This window comes from Mauremys reevesii, linkage group 17, assembly GCF_016161935.1.
Source record: "Mauremys reevesii isolate NIE-2019 linkage group 17, ASM1616193v1, whole genome shotgun sequence".
Classification (NCBI taxonomy): Eukaryota; Metazoa; Chordata; order Testudines; family Geoemydidae; genus Mauremys; species Mauremys reevesii.
In genome coordinates this window covers 9,553,241-9,566,804 of record NC_052639.1, presented here as the reverse complement: position 1 = coordinate 9,566,804, position 13,564 = coordinate 9,553,241, and the positions used below count along the sequence as shown (strand labels likewise).

The 13,564-nt window shown below is 43.7% G+C and overlaps 3 non-coding genes and 1 pseudogene across 3 annotated transcripts; 1 reads left to right on the top strand and 3 right to left on the bottom strand.

Annotated features, from left to right (window-relative positions):
• LOC120384957 overlaps positions 1-13,564 on the bottom strand; it is a 394,265-nt pseudogene that overhangs the window by 362,958 nt on the left and 17,743 nt on the right.
• Positions 132-203, bottom strand: TRNAG-UCC. The gene has a single exon. It is a non-coding gene; the product is annotated as a tRNA-Gly (tRNA).
• TRNAK-UUU lies at positions 1,904-1,976 on the top strand. Its single transcript has one exon. It is a non-coding gene; the product is annotated as a tRNA-Lys (tRNA).
• Positions 2,519-2,592, bottom strand: TRNAT-UGU. The gene has a single exon. It is a non-coding gene; the product is annotated as a tRNA-Thr (tRNA).

Below are 13,564 nucleotides of genomic sequence, written 5' to 3'. Positions count from 1 at the left end.
TAGGCCCGCTCCTTTCTTCCTCCATTGTGTGTTGAATGACCTAAAGGACATTGATTCTCTCGTTCCATTGCTAAACTGATACAATGTGACTGAAATTAAACCAATTCCCAGGGGAGAAAACATCACAACTTTGCATTGGCTGGGAATTGAACCCAGGTCAACTGCTTGGAAAGCAGCTATGCTCACCACTATACCACCAATGCATCTGGCAAAGGTGCAACTTATGCTTCCCTGATGAGGCTAGAGCAGCATTGAGGAGATTTTCTGCCTGTTAAAATGTACTGGATTCTCATCGCTAAAAAAACCCTCCTCCATCTTCACTTGGGTTTGAACCATCAGCCTTTCAATTAGCCACCAAAGTTGTTAACCACAGGGTATGTCTACACTACGGGATTATTCCGATTTTACAGAAACTGGTTTTTGGAAACAGATTGTATAAAGTCGAGTGCACGCGGCCCCACTAAGCACATTAATTTGGTGGTGTGCGTCCATGTACCGAGGCTAGCATCGATTTCCAGAGTGTTGCATTGTGGGTAGCTATCCCATAGCTATCCCATAGGTCCCGCAGTCTCCCCTGCCCATTGTAATTCTGGGTTGAGATCCCAGTGCCTGATGGGGTAAAAACAGTGTCGCGGGTGATTCTGGGTAAATGTTGTCACTCAATCCTCCCTCCGTGAAAGCAATGGCAGACAATCATTTCGTGCCCTTTTCCCTGGATTGCCCGGGCAGACGCCATAGCACGGCAACCATTCAGTCTTTTTTCACTGTCACTGTATGTCTACTGGATGGTGCTGACAGACGCTTAAAGAAGAGAATGACCTGGGAGTCAGTCCCATTTTTGCCCAGGCACCTCTGGCTGATCTCACCGAGGCCAGCCAGGAACTCTCATGGGACGATGATGACCGATACCAGTCCTACTGTACCGTCTGCCATCCGGAAGGGAAGGGAAGGGGATGCTGCTGTGTAGCGCTGCAGCACTGCGTCTGCCAGCAGCATCCAGTAGACATACGGTGACATTGAAAAAGGGTGAGAAATGATTTTTATCCCTCGGCTTTCATGGGGGGCGGGGAATGACACATACCCGGAACCACCCACAACAATGTTTTTGACCTTTCAGGCTTTGGGAACTCAGCCAAGAATGCTAATGATTTTCGGAGAGTGCGGGAACTGTGGGATAGCTACAGTCATCAGTCGCCCCTCCCTCCGTGAGCGTCCATTTCATTCTTTGGCTTTCTGGTACGCTTGTCTCAGCTCTTTAAGTTTCAGCACTGTGTTGAGTCCCTGCTGTGGCCTCTGTCCATCATAGCCTTGGAGATTTTTTCAAATGTTTTGGCATTTCATCTTTTGGAACGGAGTTCTGATCGAACAGATTCATCTCCCCATACAGAGATCAGCTTCAGTATCTCCCGTACGGTCCATGCTGGAGCTCTTTTTGGATTCTGGGACTGCATGGTCACCTGTGCTGATCAGCGCCCCATGCTGGGCAAACAGGAAATGAAATTCAAAAGTGCGCAGAGCTTTTTCTGTCTACCTAGCCAGTGCATCCGAGTTCAGATTGCTGTCCAGAGCGGTCACAATGGTGCACTGTGGGATGGCGCCTGGAGGCCAATACCGTTGAATTGCGGCCACACTAACCCTAATCCAACATGGCAATATCGATTTCAGCGCTACTCCCCTCGTCGGGGAGGAGTACAGATACCGGTATTAAGAGCCTTTTATATTGATATAAAGGGCTTGGTTGTGTGGACGGGTGCAGGGTTAATGTGATTTAACGCTGCTCAATTCGATATAAACTCGTAGTGTTGACCAGGCCAGAGAGAGCAGCAGGTTTCCCATATTGTTTCCTGTTCTTGTTTTCTTGACTAGTTTCTCCTCTGCACCAACTTGCTCTTTTGGTTTCTGAGCCTGACTAGCTCAGTGGGCAGAGCATCAGACTTTTAATCTGAGGGTCCAGGGTTCAAGTCCCTGGTCAGGTGATAAACTACTCACCAAGGTTTTAAGCTGTCTTGCTGGAGTCCTCTTTGATGTTACTTTTTCTCTTCAGGATTTTCTCTTTCCTCAGAAGGGCCTTTTTGTGTGTGGGTTTCAAGGGGCAACTTCCTGACATCCCCTCTGTCCTTGCAGCCTGGAGGAATAAAGGCCTCTGGGCATAGAGCATGTTCCTCCCCTGCGCGCGCGCGCACACACACACACACACACACACACACACACACGAACACACAGAATATTCCTAAGGAATTAGAATCACCTGCTGCCTTCCCCTGTCCTGCTGGATCCCCAAATGAAGATGCTCTTCAGCCTAAACCCATGTCCCCTCTTTTCCCAGTGCCCCTCAATCCCAACCCACAACCCGTGTTATGCTCACTGCGCCTCACTCCCACCCAGAGCCTGCTCCTCTTCACCCTTCTCCTCAATCCCAATTTAAACAGCCACACTGGGCTGGACCAAAGGCCCATCTAGCTCTGTGTTTTGTCCTCTGTCAGTAGCCAATACCAGGTGCCCTAAAAGTTAAGCAACAAGGCACCACTGGGAGTTGAACCCAGGATCTGCTGTTTACAAGACAGGTGCTTTAGCCAGCTAAGCCATGGTGCCTGCCTGTGGCAACAGCACAGTGTCTGCCCACACCTGACTCCCTGCCATCCCCACTGGGGCCTGACAAGCTTTGCTTGTGTTTGGATTCTGCAAAGCAGAGGAGCAGGTGAGGTTTTCCTTGCAAGCTCTGTGTGTGTGTGTGTGTGTGTGTGTGTGTGTGTGTGTGTGTGTGTGTGTGTGAGACTCTTTGGCCAGGTCTGCACTACAAAGTTATTTCAGCAGAATTATATTGCTCAGGTGTGTGAAAAACACACAACGCTCCCTCGGTCGGCAGCTTGTGGCTGGTGCACACACTGCAATACCACGTCTGGTGACAAAATTGCCCTGTTTTGGTGACAAAATAAAACCACCTCGGCAAGAGGCCTAGAGCTTTGTGCAGCAAACTTAAAGTGACAAATTGTCAGTGTAAATGCTGCTGGTCATTATATCACCATAACTGGCCTCCACCAGTATCCCACCATGCCTGCCGTGAACTCACCTGCCCTGCATTCCTGCTACAGAGGCTGGGTACTGTTAGCCAAAAGGGCTCGTTTCCCCCTGGAGCTTACCTAATTACACCAAGGAGGCACGGAGACAGGAAGACGAGTACCACACCCTTTATTGATCGATCAGCTGAGCGGGTGTTCCTCTCGGCTAGTGCCAGAGAAAGAGACACACCTTACATGGCCAGATGGGCCTACCTTTATACCCCGAAACAAACAACTTAGCCTACGTTTGTCTACGTCATTTGGTTGACCTGTAGAACCTGTACATGCATCTGTTAGGGGATAATTGGATATGCAGGATACATATATCATTTTGTGGGGGCTACAAGATACATACAGCTGTTGAGGATACATTTGTCATTCTGAAGGGGACACAAGATACATCCGTTGACCCTTTGTACTAGATACTTTGGATGCATACATGTGAACGCAGCTGCATACACTTGGGGAGCCAAACAAAACTGATAAGCGAAATAGCTGACTTAGGTAGATACACGGCCTTCAGTCTAATAAGTTCTGTAAGCTTTCCAACACGGTTTGGGCAAGCATAGCATAACTTTGGTTCACTCAGGCCTAATACAAAAAGGCTTCATTAGCACTATGATTTTCCAACAACTCCCCCCTTTGAGAATACTCACCAAACCTTTTGGCTGAGTTTTCTCACACTTTGAGGCCAAAAAGCAATGAAGCTCTGCAGAAATATTTACAACTGCTCTTTTAAGCTTAGTCACCCCAACCCAGGAATGAATGCATGGACAAAAGAGTGGAACCTTGTTCATTGAACAACTAAGGGATTGGGGCACTGACTATAACTCAGGTAGGTATACCTAATGGTTTAATTTCCCAGATGTCTCAGTGAATAATTTAGTCCCATATGCATCCTCCCCATGGACCCGGCAGGATTCGGTATGTGGGAGCCACACCCACCCTAACCGGTCCATATGCTTGGAAGGAGCACTGTAAATGTACACACTTTCATCCAGAAAGTGTCCGAATATGTTTCCATGACCACAGATCAGATGGTACTTCAGATGTGTCTGTAAGGGCAGTGGGCCAAGTCTGGTACTCAAGATTACTCCAAATGGCCATCAGCTGGTCATTCAGGAAATCCTGGATTTCTAAACATACTAGATCCCACTGCAATGCCTTCCCAGTCTTAGTGATATTTAATACCATCTCTGTCTTCAAAAATAAGGCTAGTGGCCTTTTCTAGTTGGCCCAATTTCTTAGCATATTCTTGGCTTTGAAAAATAATTCAGATGACTGCAACACTATTGGCCCCAGCCCACAGGGATCTGGTCAATTCCCTTTCTCCAGAGGAAATAACCCAGGCTTTTGTTGTGCTAAGCTAATGGCAGCCCCTTGTGAGCAATCTGGGTATGTAAAAGTGATTTGAAAACTGGATAAAGACAATGTCATTTAAAATCCAATTAGGAAGGGCAATACATACTAAAGGATTTATCCAAAACACAGGGCGCAGCCTGTAGAATAAACCCCAAAATCCAAGTAATTCCACATTCCCAAACATGGGTCCCACAAGTTTTTTTCTGCCAGTGTATAATTCCTCGGGTTTCTTCACCAGGGTCAGTTCTCAATGTCCTTTTTAGTCAGGAATTCCTGGACTTTGGCAATGTCAGTGGAGTGAGTGGTTTTTTTCTTCTTTCCCCAAACAGTTGTAGTTCAGCATTCTACAGGAGGGATTAGGAATACACCAGCCTGTAATGGTTTTTGATTCTTCTAGAAAAGTTCAAAGGCACAGTAGGTCTGTCAGCGGACAAGGGAGAGGTTAGCTAGCACGTCACCTTGTCCTTTTTCCCTGCTGTCCAGAAGGCACAGTGAAGCTAGAAGAAGGAATAGCTAATCATATAGGAGAGTTCTCCTTATGTGGACGGGTCTTTTTGCAGTGAGAATCATGGGCCCAAGCAGTCAGTCTTTGGCACTTCACAGCGGTGTTGGTAATCAGCAGGACTCAATAAGGGCCTTTCCAGCGTGGAGCCAAAGCAGTCTTTTGTTGGTGGACCTGTACATTGATCCGGTCTCCAGGTTCCATGGAGTGGCAGGGCTGCTAGGGTCTTCGGGTAGTGCGTCTTTACCTGTGTAAAAAGGAAACCTAACACATTGCATTAGTGTCTTTGCAGATTGTACAGCCCCCCTTTTCTGGTTGTTAGCCAAGTGTCCTTGAACGAAGTCAGTGTATTTTTTTTTTTTTTTGGACTGAGCTTGCTAGTTAAAGTTTTTCTCATTTAACTCGTTCTTTTTCCTTTTCCCCTTTTTGGCTTCCTTTTTAACCTACAAAGGAAACTTTTACTTTGTACTTATACACCTTTTGTTAACAATGAACACATACACATTGCTGTTATACAGTACATTAGTCTTATTATTTAATGTATGCCACATGTATCCTTCTACTAAAATAACCTTATTACAGAGCTTTGGAACAACAAGCCAGGACAAGCACACCCACTTTGATGAGTTCATTTAATACAAGCTCTAGTTCAATAGCTTCCCACCATCCCCAGCCCTCTGGCTAGAAATCTGAGGTAGCCAGAAGGATCCCATGTACAATATGGGGAGTGGGTTAACTTTTTATGTCCTTGCTTCCAAAGACTGTTAGTATGCAATTTGGCCAATGCAGTTTTTTTTTCTTTTACTTAAGAAAATACATAAGACTTTAGTATATTACATTTTTCTGATGTATCCAAACACTTTGTATTTTAAGTTGAACAAAACAAATATCTGCATTTCAATTCAAGCCTTCTGCTTTATGTCAAACCAGACCATCCCATGAAAATATTAAACACATTCTGGCCACTTGAGACAGACACCACAAGACAGAACAAAGAACACAAAACATAATTTTTACTCTGCCAGTAAATCATGGTATGTTGTATGCTGTTTAGCTGGCATTAGTTTTCTTTGATTATCTGAAAGACAAAAACAGAGGTCTACCCCTTTTGGGCAGTCAATTATTGCTTAAAATATACAAATACCCTTGTTGATTTTAGGCAAAACAGGGGAATTACCCCATATTTTCTTGTATATGTTTTATAGGCAGCCCAGGTTTCAGTGGCTTTTACCTTATCAGTTAGATAATTTGCATTAATACAGATGCTTTCTGGCTTGCTTTTTACTTTTAACTCCTGCTTTTAAACACTGAAAGAAAACATCACCACTTATAGTGCCTTAGAGCCTAATAAATTTTCATTTACACAGCACTGTATACATTCTTTAGCTAATTCAACAAAATTGTTCATAGCCAAATGATTGCAATCTAATAATTTCTTTGCCTGAATTTATTTACAAACATTTAATAAAAAAAAACCAAGAACTTTTCTCTTTAGCATTTTTACAAAGTTCAACTACTATTCCCTCCAGCAACTACAGAGTTAACTCTTCACTCTCCTTCAAATCACTTGCTCTTTCCTTATATCACTTGCTTTGTCTTTCAACAGCCACTTACCAATTCAAATCGCCATTCCAAATATCCTCCTGAGTATTTGAAATCCCCATGCTTATACTCACTTACTTCTTCCTTCCACGAGACCCTCAAAAGTTTCCAACCTGTTCTCCAAGCTCTCTGTCTGTTGCCCGCCCGCCTGGGCCCGATCCTTTTTTTTTTTTTTTTTTTTTTTTACGCTGAACCGGTTGTTTAATTGGGTTATGCCCCCACCCGTATGGTCTTTTACCAAAAAATTTTATTCACAAGACGACCCGAGTCCTCCCTCGTGAGGCTTGCCACCTGGGCAAAACGCATGGCCCACTGGCGTTAACTATTTAATTGCCTCTTGTAGCAAACACACTGCTGTTACGGGGTATGCTGAGCACGAATGGTTACATTTTAACAAGTCCCTGAAGGACTGGTACTTGCTTAGCCAGGGCTTCCTTTTCTCCAACTACTCTATTGCCCAGTCCTGCTACGACTGGGGGTAGATCCTTTCACCTGCCACCCTTCCTGGTCAACCAGGGTGGAGAGAGGAATGCTAAACCCTTCTCCAGTTCTCAGACTTACTGCAGCTGAGAATGGGCTCATCTTTAATTATGCAATCCTCAACATATAACACCAACAGAACCAAATAAAACAAACATAAAACAACAAGGGTAAAACAAATAGATGGTGTAAATTCTACAGGGTTCCCCCATTCTCTATTGCTCACCAAACTGTGACAAATTTCTGTTACCAATTTATGCCTCATGTCAGGTGATCAAACTGACACTGCAGGACGTTGCAGGAGGATAGAGAAAATACACCATATAACCAAATTTTAAAGCTTCATTAAAATGATAAAACAACAATGGAGAGTGTTGGGAATGCTCCCACATCACTCAAGAAAGATATAAATGCCCCATACTTACACATATCCAGACTGGCCACGTCTGTATATAACATTCAGAAAAGGGAATAGGTGGACGGGAGATTATCCTGTATACAGCTTGTTCAGAATTTCCAACATGCTTTCGCTCTTGGGAAGGCTGTTCTTTTACACCCTGGAATCTCCTGCGGTGTCTCTTTCAGAGATTCTAGTCCAGGTCAGCTGCCTGTGGCTTCTCCAGTGTCACCAAGCCACACCAGCACCGGCATCCGTCACAAAGTCAGACTGTTGGATCTCACCAAACAGTTAAGCTTTGCAAATGTAATCTCAGTTCTGTAACTTGTACTGCCTTTGGTTTGCTTGACCTTGAGCATAAAACAACTTTCTCTTTTTATCTCTGGGTGAAGCTGAGTTTTAAATTAACCCGTTTCTAGACAAATTGCTCACACTGTGTCAGAGGCTTTTCTTTGGTGATTAAAAGCTCCTCTGAGATATATGATCCTATCTAGATTAAAGGTACCTTTTAATGGGCATTGTTTAGATGGATCTTCACGCGTATAAAGATTCCAATTCTCTAAATACCTGCAGGTTTTAGAACCATAATGTACGTACATATAATATGCTGGGGTACCCTTAGGGGGTGAGGTGGAATGTTTAGACTGTCCCTTACCCACACGGAAAAGGAGGGGAGAGAAGATGGGTTCACACGCTCCTAGACCCGATTACAGTTTTGGCTTCCAGCATACCAATAGAACAAGAAACAAAAGTACCCCTACCAAAAAGAAAAGCCAGCCCTGGGGCTGCTCTAAGTCCCAGTAATTGTTCAGCACGGCCCACGGACTCGTGGAGTTAATGGAATTATTCATTAGCCGTGTCTGAACCTAGGTACCTTAACCAGAAAGCTTTTACCCACACACCTTCCTATTTGTGGGTTCCTTTACCGTTAGGGGCCCAAGGTCCCAACCCGCACTTCGGGGGCGTTAATCCTCAAACCCAGGAGGTAACGCACTTACCACGCCCGGAGTGGCCACGTCTGGCAGGTGGACTCCCCTCTTCTGGTACTGTCTTGCCTCCGTGTCGTTTGGAGTTCTCTATGGAGGGGGCGTAGCCGTCCCGGCCGATTGCGGCGACCCGGAGCTCGAGCAAACCAATAGCTCAAGGTGGCCACTCTCCTGAGCCGTCCTCGGCCGCCGGTCAGCGCCCCCAACAGGGAGAGAAGTCCCGGCGTGGAGTCGCCATTTGTTAGCCAAAAGGGCTCGTTTCCCCCTGGAGCTTACCTAATTACACCAAGGAGGCACGGAGACAGGAAGACAAGTACCACACCCTTTATTGATCGATCAGCTGAGCGGGTGTTCTCGTCCCGGCTAGTGCCAGAGAAAGAGACACACCTTACATGGCCAGATGGGCCTACCTTTATACCCCGAAACAAACAACTTAGCCTACGTTTGTCTACGTCATTTGGTTGACCTGTAGAACCTGTACATGCATCTGTTAGGGGATAATTGGATATGCAGGATACATATATCATTTTGTGGGGGCTACAAGATACATACAGCTGTTGAGGATACATTTGTCATTCTGAAGGGGACACAAGATACATCCGTTGACCCTTTGTACTAGATACTTTGGATGCATACATGTGAACGCAGCTGCATACACTTGGGGAGCCAAACAAAACTGATAAGCGAAATAGCTGACTTAGGTAGATACACGGCCTTCAGTCTAATAAGTTCTGTAAGCTTTCCAACACGGTTTGGGCAAGCATAGCATAACTTTGGTTCACTCAGGCCTAATACAAAAAGGCTTCATTAGCACTATGATTTTCCAACAGTACCTCCCCTTTCATAGCTCCAGAAAGTTCTGACAGCTGAGCCGCTATCTACACCGGGATTAGGTTGATAGAACTGCATTGCCAGCCTAAGTCATGTAATTACACCAACCTAATTTTGTAGTGTAGACCTGTCCAAAGCATCACACACACACCTGGGGAGCAAAACTTCACCTGCTCCTCTGCTTTATAGAATCCAAACATGAGCAAAACTTGTCAGGGCCCAGTGGGGATTGGCAGAGAGTCAGGTGTGGGCAGACACGATGCTTTAACTAACAGCAGGCACCATGGCTTAGCTGGTTTAAGGTCTTGATTTGTAAACAGGAGATGCTGGGTTCAACTCCCAGTGGTCCCTTGAAAAGTGGCTTTTGGGGCACCTGGTATTGGCTGCTGTCAGAAGGCAAGATTGAAAGCAAGATGGACTCCTATGCTACCCCTTCCTCCCGCTCAATGCTCTCCGCCTCCTCCCCACCCTCACCCGCCCTTACGGTCATTACAAAGTGGCAAGGCAGAGCCCTCCCATTTTTAAAAGTCCTGGGGTGTTGTTCAGTGATTTCCCTACACCCCCTCTGAATTTTCCCAACACCCCCCCTAGTTTTGTGAGCTAGTTACATACCAATTTAGTGACTGTTTGGAAATCTGAATTTAAACTGAAACATTAATACACACTTTAAAAGCTTATATAGTGTATGATAAAATACGTGTATCTGAAAAAGTATAATAGATTTGAAAAGTATGAACATAGACTAGCTTCCTTGCTTCCTTATACAGCTGTTTTTTTATGATGTCAGTGCATTCATTTCGGTGATGTTGGCCAACCTAATAATTTCAAATGCTGATTTGTAAGCAAAGTCTAAATGAGTTCTCCCTGACAGCTAGTGATGAGCTGGGGGCTAAGACTTCAGGGCCAGATTATAGTTACATTCACACCTAATCTACCTAGGTATCCAGCAAACAGAGCTGTGTTGTCCGAGTGATAGATTTTGGCTGGGGTTGGATTACAAACCACTTGAATGTGGGGGGAAAAGGAATGAAATGTTGTTCTTCTTGTATGAGTAAAGGGCAGTAGAACTGTGCTTAGCCTGTGATGATTTGAAGGCATCAAGAGAGAAGGTGGGGACCTGTCCCTCTCCACTGTTTAAAGACAGAGCTGACTAGGCTCCATAGATAGTCTTTTGTTCTGTTAAGTGACCACTGCAGTTGAAATCACTGACAATCAGGTCTAAGTGCTTAGTCCTGTTGTGGGGACAGTGTTCCTGTGGGTACAGTGTTTTTGTGTAAGAGACAGCCCAGACTGCACTAGCAGCGAGGTTCCTGCACTGAGAGCTCAGCTGAAATCACTGAGAGCTGGTGGAAGCTCAAGAGACCAACTCATAGAGGTCACAGTGGTAGGTGACAGCAGAAGGTGACTGTGCAGGGCCATTGGCAACAGAGCGGTGGAGTGAACGGTGGCACAACGAACAGCCGTGGCCAGAGCAAACTTTGCCTTTTTGTCCCCCACCTGGAAGGTGTACTCACGTGAAAGCACCTCTGAACTCTGAGTCTCCACTGATCAAGGACAACACCGGTGAGTGGAGTGGTGGAGGGAAAAGTGAGGGGCATGTTAAATAAACATTTGTTTGTTGGACTATATTTTAGTCAGTTTGCTCCAGAATGCTGGATTTGTGACTGGGAATGGAAACTTATATAAATATGTTTCCCATTAGGCCAAGATTTTTAAAATGCAGTATTTGCCAAGGTTGTTATCTCACATTGTTGCTATCTTGGGAGGTCATTATGTTGGGGAGTTTCTGTACTAAACATTTTTATTATAATTAATTTTTACATAAGAATGGTCATACTGGGTCAGACCCATGGTCCATATAGCCCAGTGCCCTGTCTTACAACAGTGGTCAAGGCCAGGTGCTTCAGAGGGAATGAACAGAACAGGGAATCATCAAGTGATCCATCCCCTGTTGCCCATTCCCAGCTTCTGGCAAACAGGCTAGGGACACTCAGAGCATGGTGTTGCATCCCCCTCATCCAGGCCAATAGCCACAGATGGACCTGTTCTCCAGGAATTTATCTAGTTCTTTTTAAAATCCTGTTATAGTTTTGGTCTTCACAGCATCCCCTGGCAAAGAGTTCCCTGGGTTGACTTTATATTGTGTGAAGAAATACTTCCTTTTGTTTTTTTAAAATCTGCTGCCTATTAATTTAACTGGGTGACTGCTAGTTCTTGTGTTATGTGAAGAATTAAATAAAATTTCCTTATTCACTTTTTCGCACCAGTCAAGATTTTGTAGACCTCTATCATAACCCCATTAGTCATCTCTTTTCTAAGCTGAAAATTCCCAGTCGCTTTAATCTCTCCTCCTGTTTCATACCCCTCATCATTTTAGTTGCCCATCTCTGTACCTTTTCCAATTCCAATATATATATTTTTAGGATGAGTGACCAGATCTACACACACTATTCAAGGTGTGCACGTACCATGGATTTATATAGAGGCAATATGATATTTTCTGTCTTATTATCTATCCCTTTCTTAATGATTCCCAACATTGTTTGCTTTTGTGACTGTTGCTGCACATGGAGTGGATGTTTTCAGAGATCTATCCACAATGACTCCAAGATCTCTTCCTTGAGTGTTAACAGCTAATTCAGATGCCATCATTTTGTATGTATAGTTGAGATTGCTTTCCAATGTGCATTACTTTGCATTTATCAACACTGAATTTAATTTGCCATTTTATTGCCCAGCCACCCAGTTGTGTGAGATCCCTTTGTAGCTCTTCACAGTCTGCCTGGGACTTAATTATCTTGAATAGTTTTGTATCATCTGCAAATTTTGCCACCTCACTGTTTACCCATTTTTCCAGATGAATATGTTGAATAGGACTGGTCCCAGTACTGACACCTCAAGGATACCACTATTTATCTCTCTCCATTCTGAAAACTGATAATTTATTCCTACCCTTTGTTTCCCATCTTTTAACCAGTTACTGATCCATGAGAGGATATTCCCTCTTACCCCATGATGGCTTACTTTTCAAAAGTCAATTTAAATTAAATGCATTTTTTTAAAATTATATATTTTTTTAGAAATCTAGATCTGTTATGTGTTTTGGTGTAACTTGCATTTTCCTTATGTTAAATTTGGATTATCCTAACAAAACATTTACTTTGTTCACTTTCTTCACATCAGTCAAGATTTTATAGACCTTTAGCATATCCCCCCTTAGTCATCTCTTTTCTAAGCTGAATATTCCCAGTCATTTTAATTTCTTCTCCTATTTCATACTCCTAATCATTTTAGTTGCCCATCTCTGTACTTTGTGCATTTCCAGTATGTCTTTTTTGGGATGGGGTAACCAGATCTGCACACAGTATTCAAGGTGTACATGTGCCATGGATTTATATAGAGGCAATATGATATTTTCTGTCTTATTATCTATCCCTTTCTTTAAAATGCAAAGGTTTCAGAGTAGCAGCCATGTTAGTCTGTACTGCAAAAAGAACATAAGCTTTCGTGGGCTACATCCGATGAAGTGGACTGTAGCCCACGAAAGCTTATGCTCAAATAAATTTGTTAGTCTCTAAGGTGCCACAAGTGCTCCTGTTCTTTTTAAAAAAGCAAACAGAATGTTGGGAATCACTGACTGCAGCTGCACACTGAGTGGATGTTTTCAGAGAACTATCCACAATGACTGCAAGATCTTTCTTGAGTGTTAACAGCTAATTCAGACTCCTTCATTTTGTATGTATAGTTGAGATTGTTTTCCAATGTACATTACTTTGCATTTATCAACATTAAATTTCATCTGCCATTTTTGTTGCCCAGTCACCCAGTTTCATGAGATCCCTTTGTAATTCTTCACAGTCTGTCTGGGACTTACCTATCTTGAATAATTTTGTATCATCTGCAAATTTTGCCACCTCACTGTTTACCCATTTTTCCAGATCATTTATGAATATGTTGAACAGCACCAGTACCGACCCCTCAGGGATACCACTTTTTATCTCTCTCCATTCTGAAAACTGATAATTTATTCATACCCTTTGTTTCCCATCTTTTAACCAGTTACTGATCCATGAGAGGACTTTCCTCTTACCCTATGATGGCTTACTTTTCAAAAGTCAATTTAAATTAAATACTTTTTTTTAAAATGTATGTTTTTTTAGAAATCTAGACCTGTTATGTGTTTTGGTGTAACTTGCATTATTCTTATGTTAAATTTGCATAATCCTAACAAAACATTTACTTTATTCATATCTTTTTTTATATATCTCATTGGTCCTGACACCCCCCCTGTAAATTCAAACACCCCCCCAATTTCAAATCCTGGGGAAACCACTGTTGTTCCCCC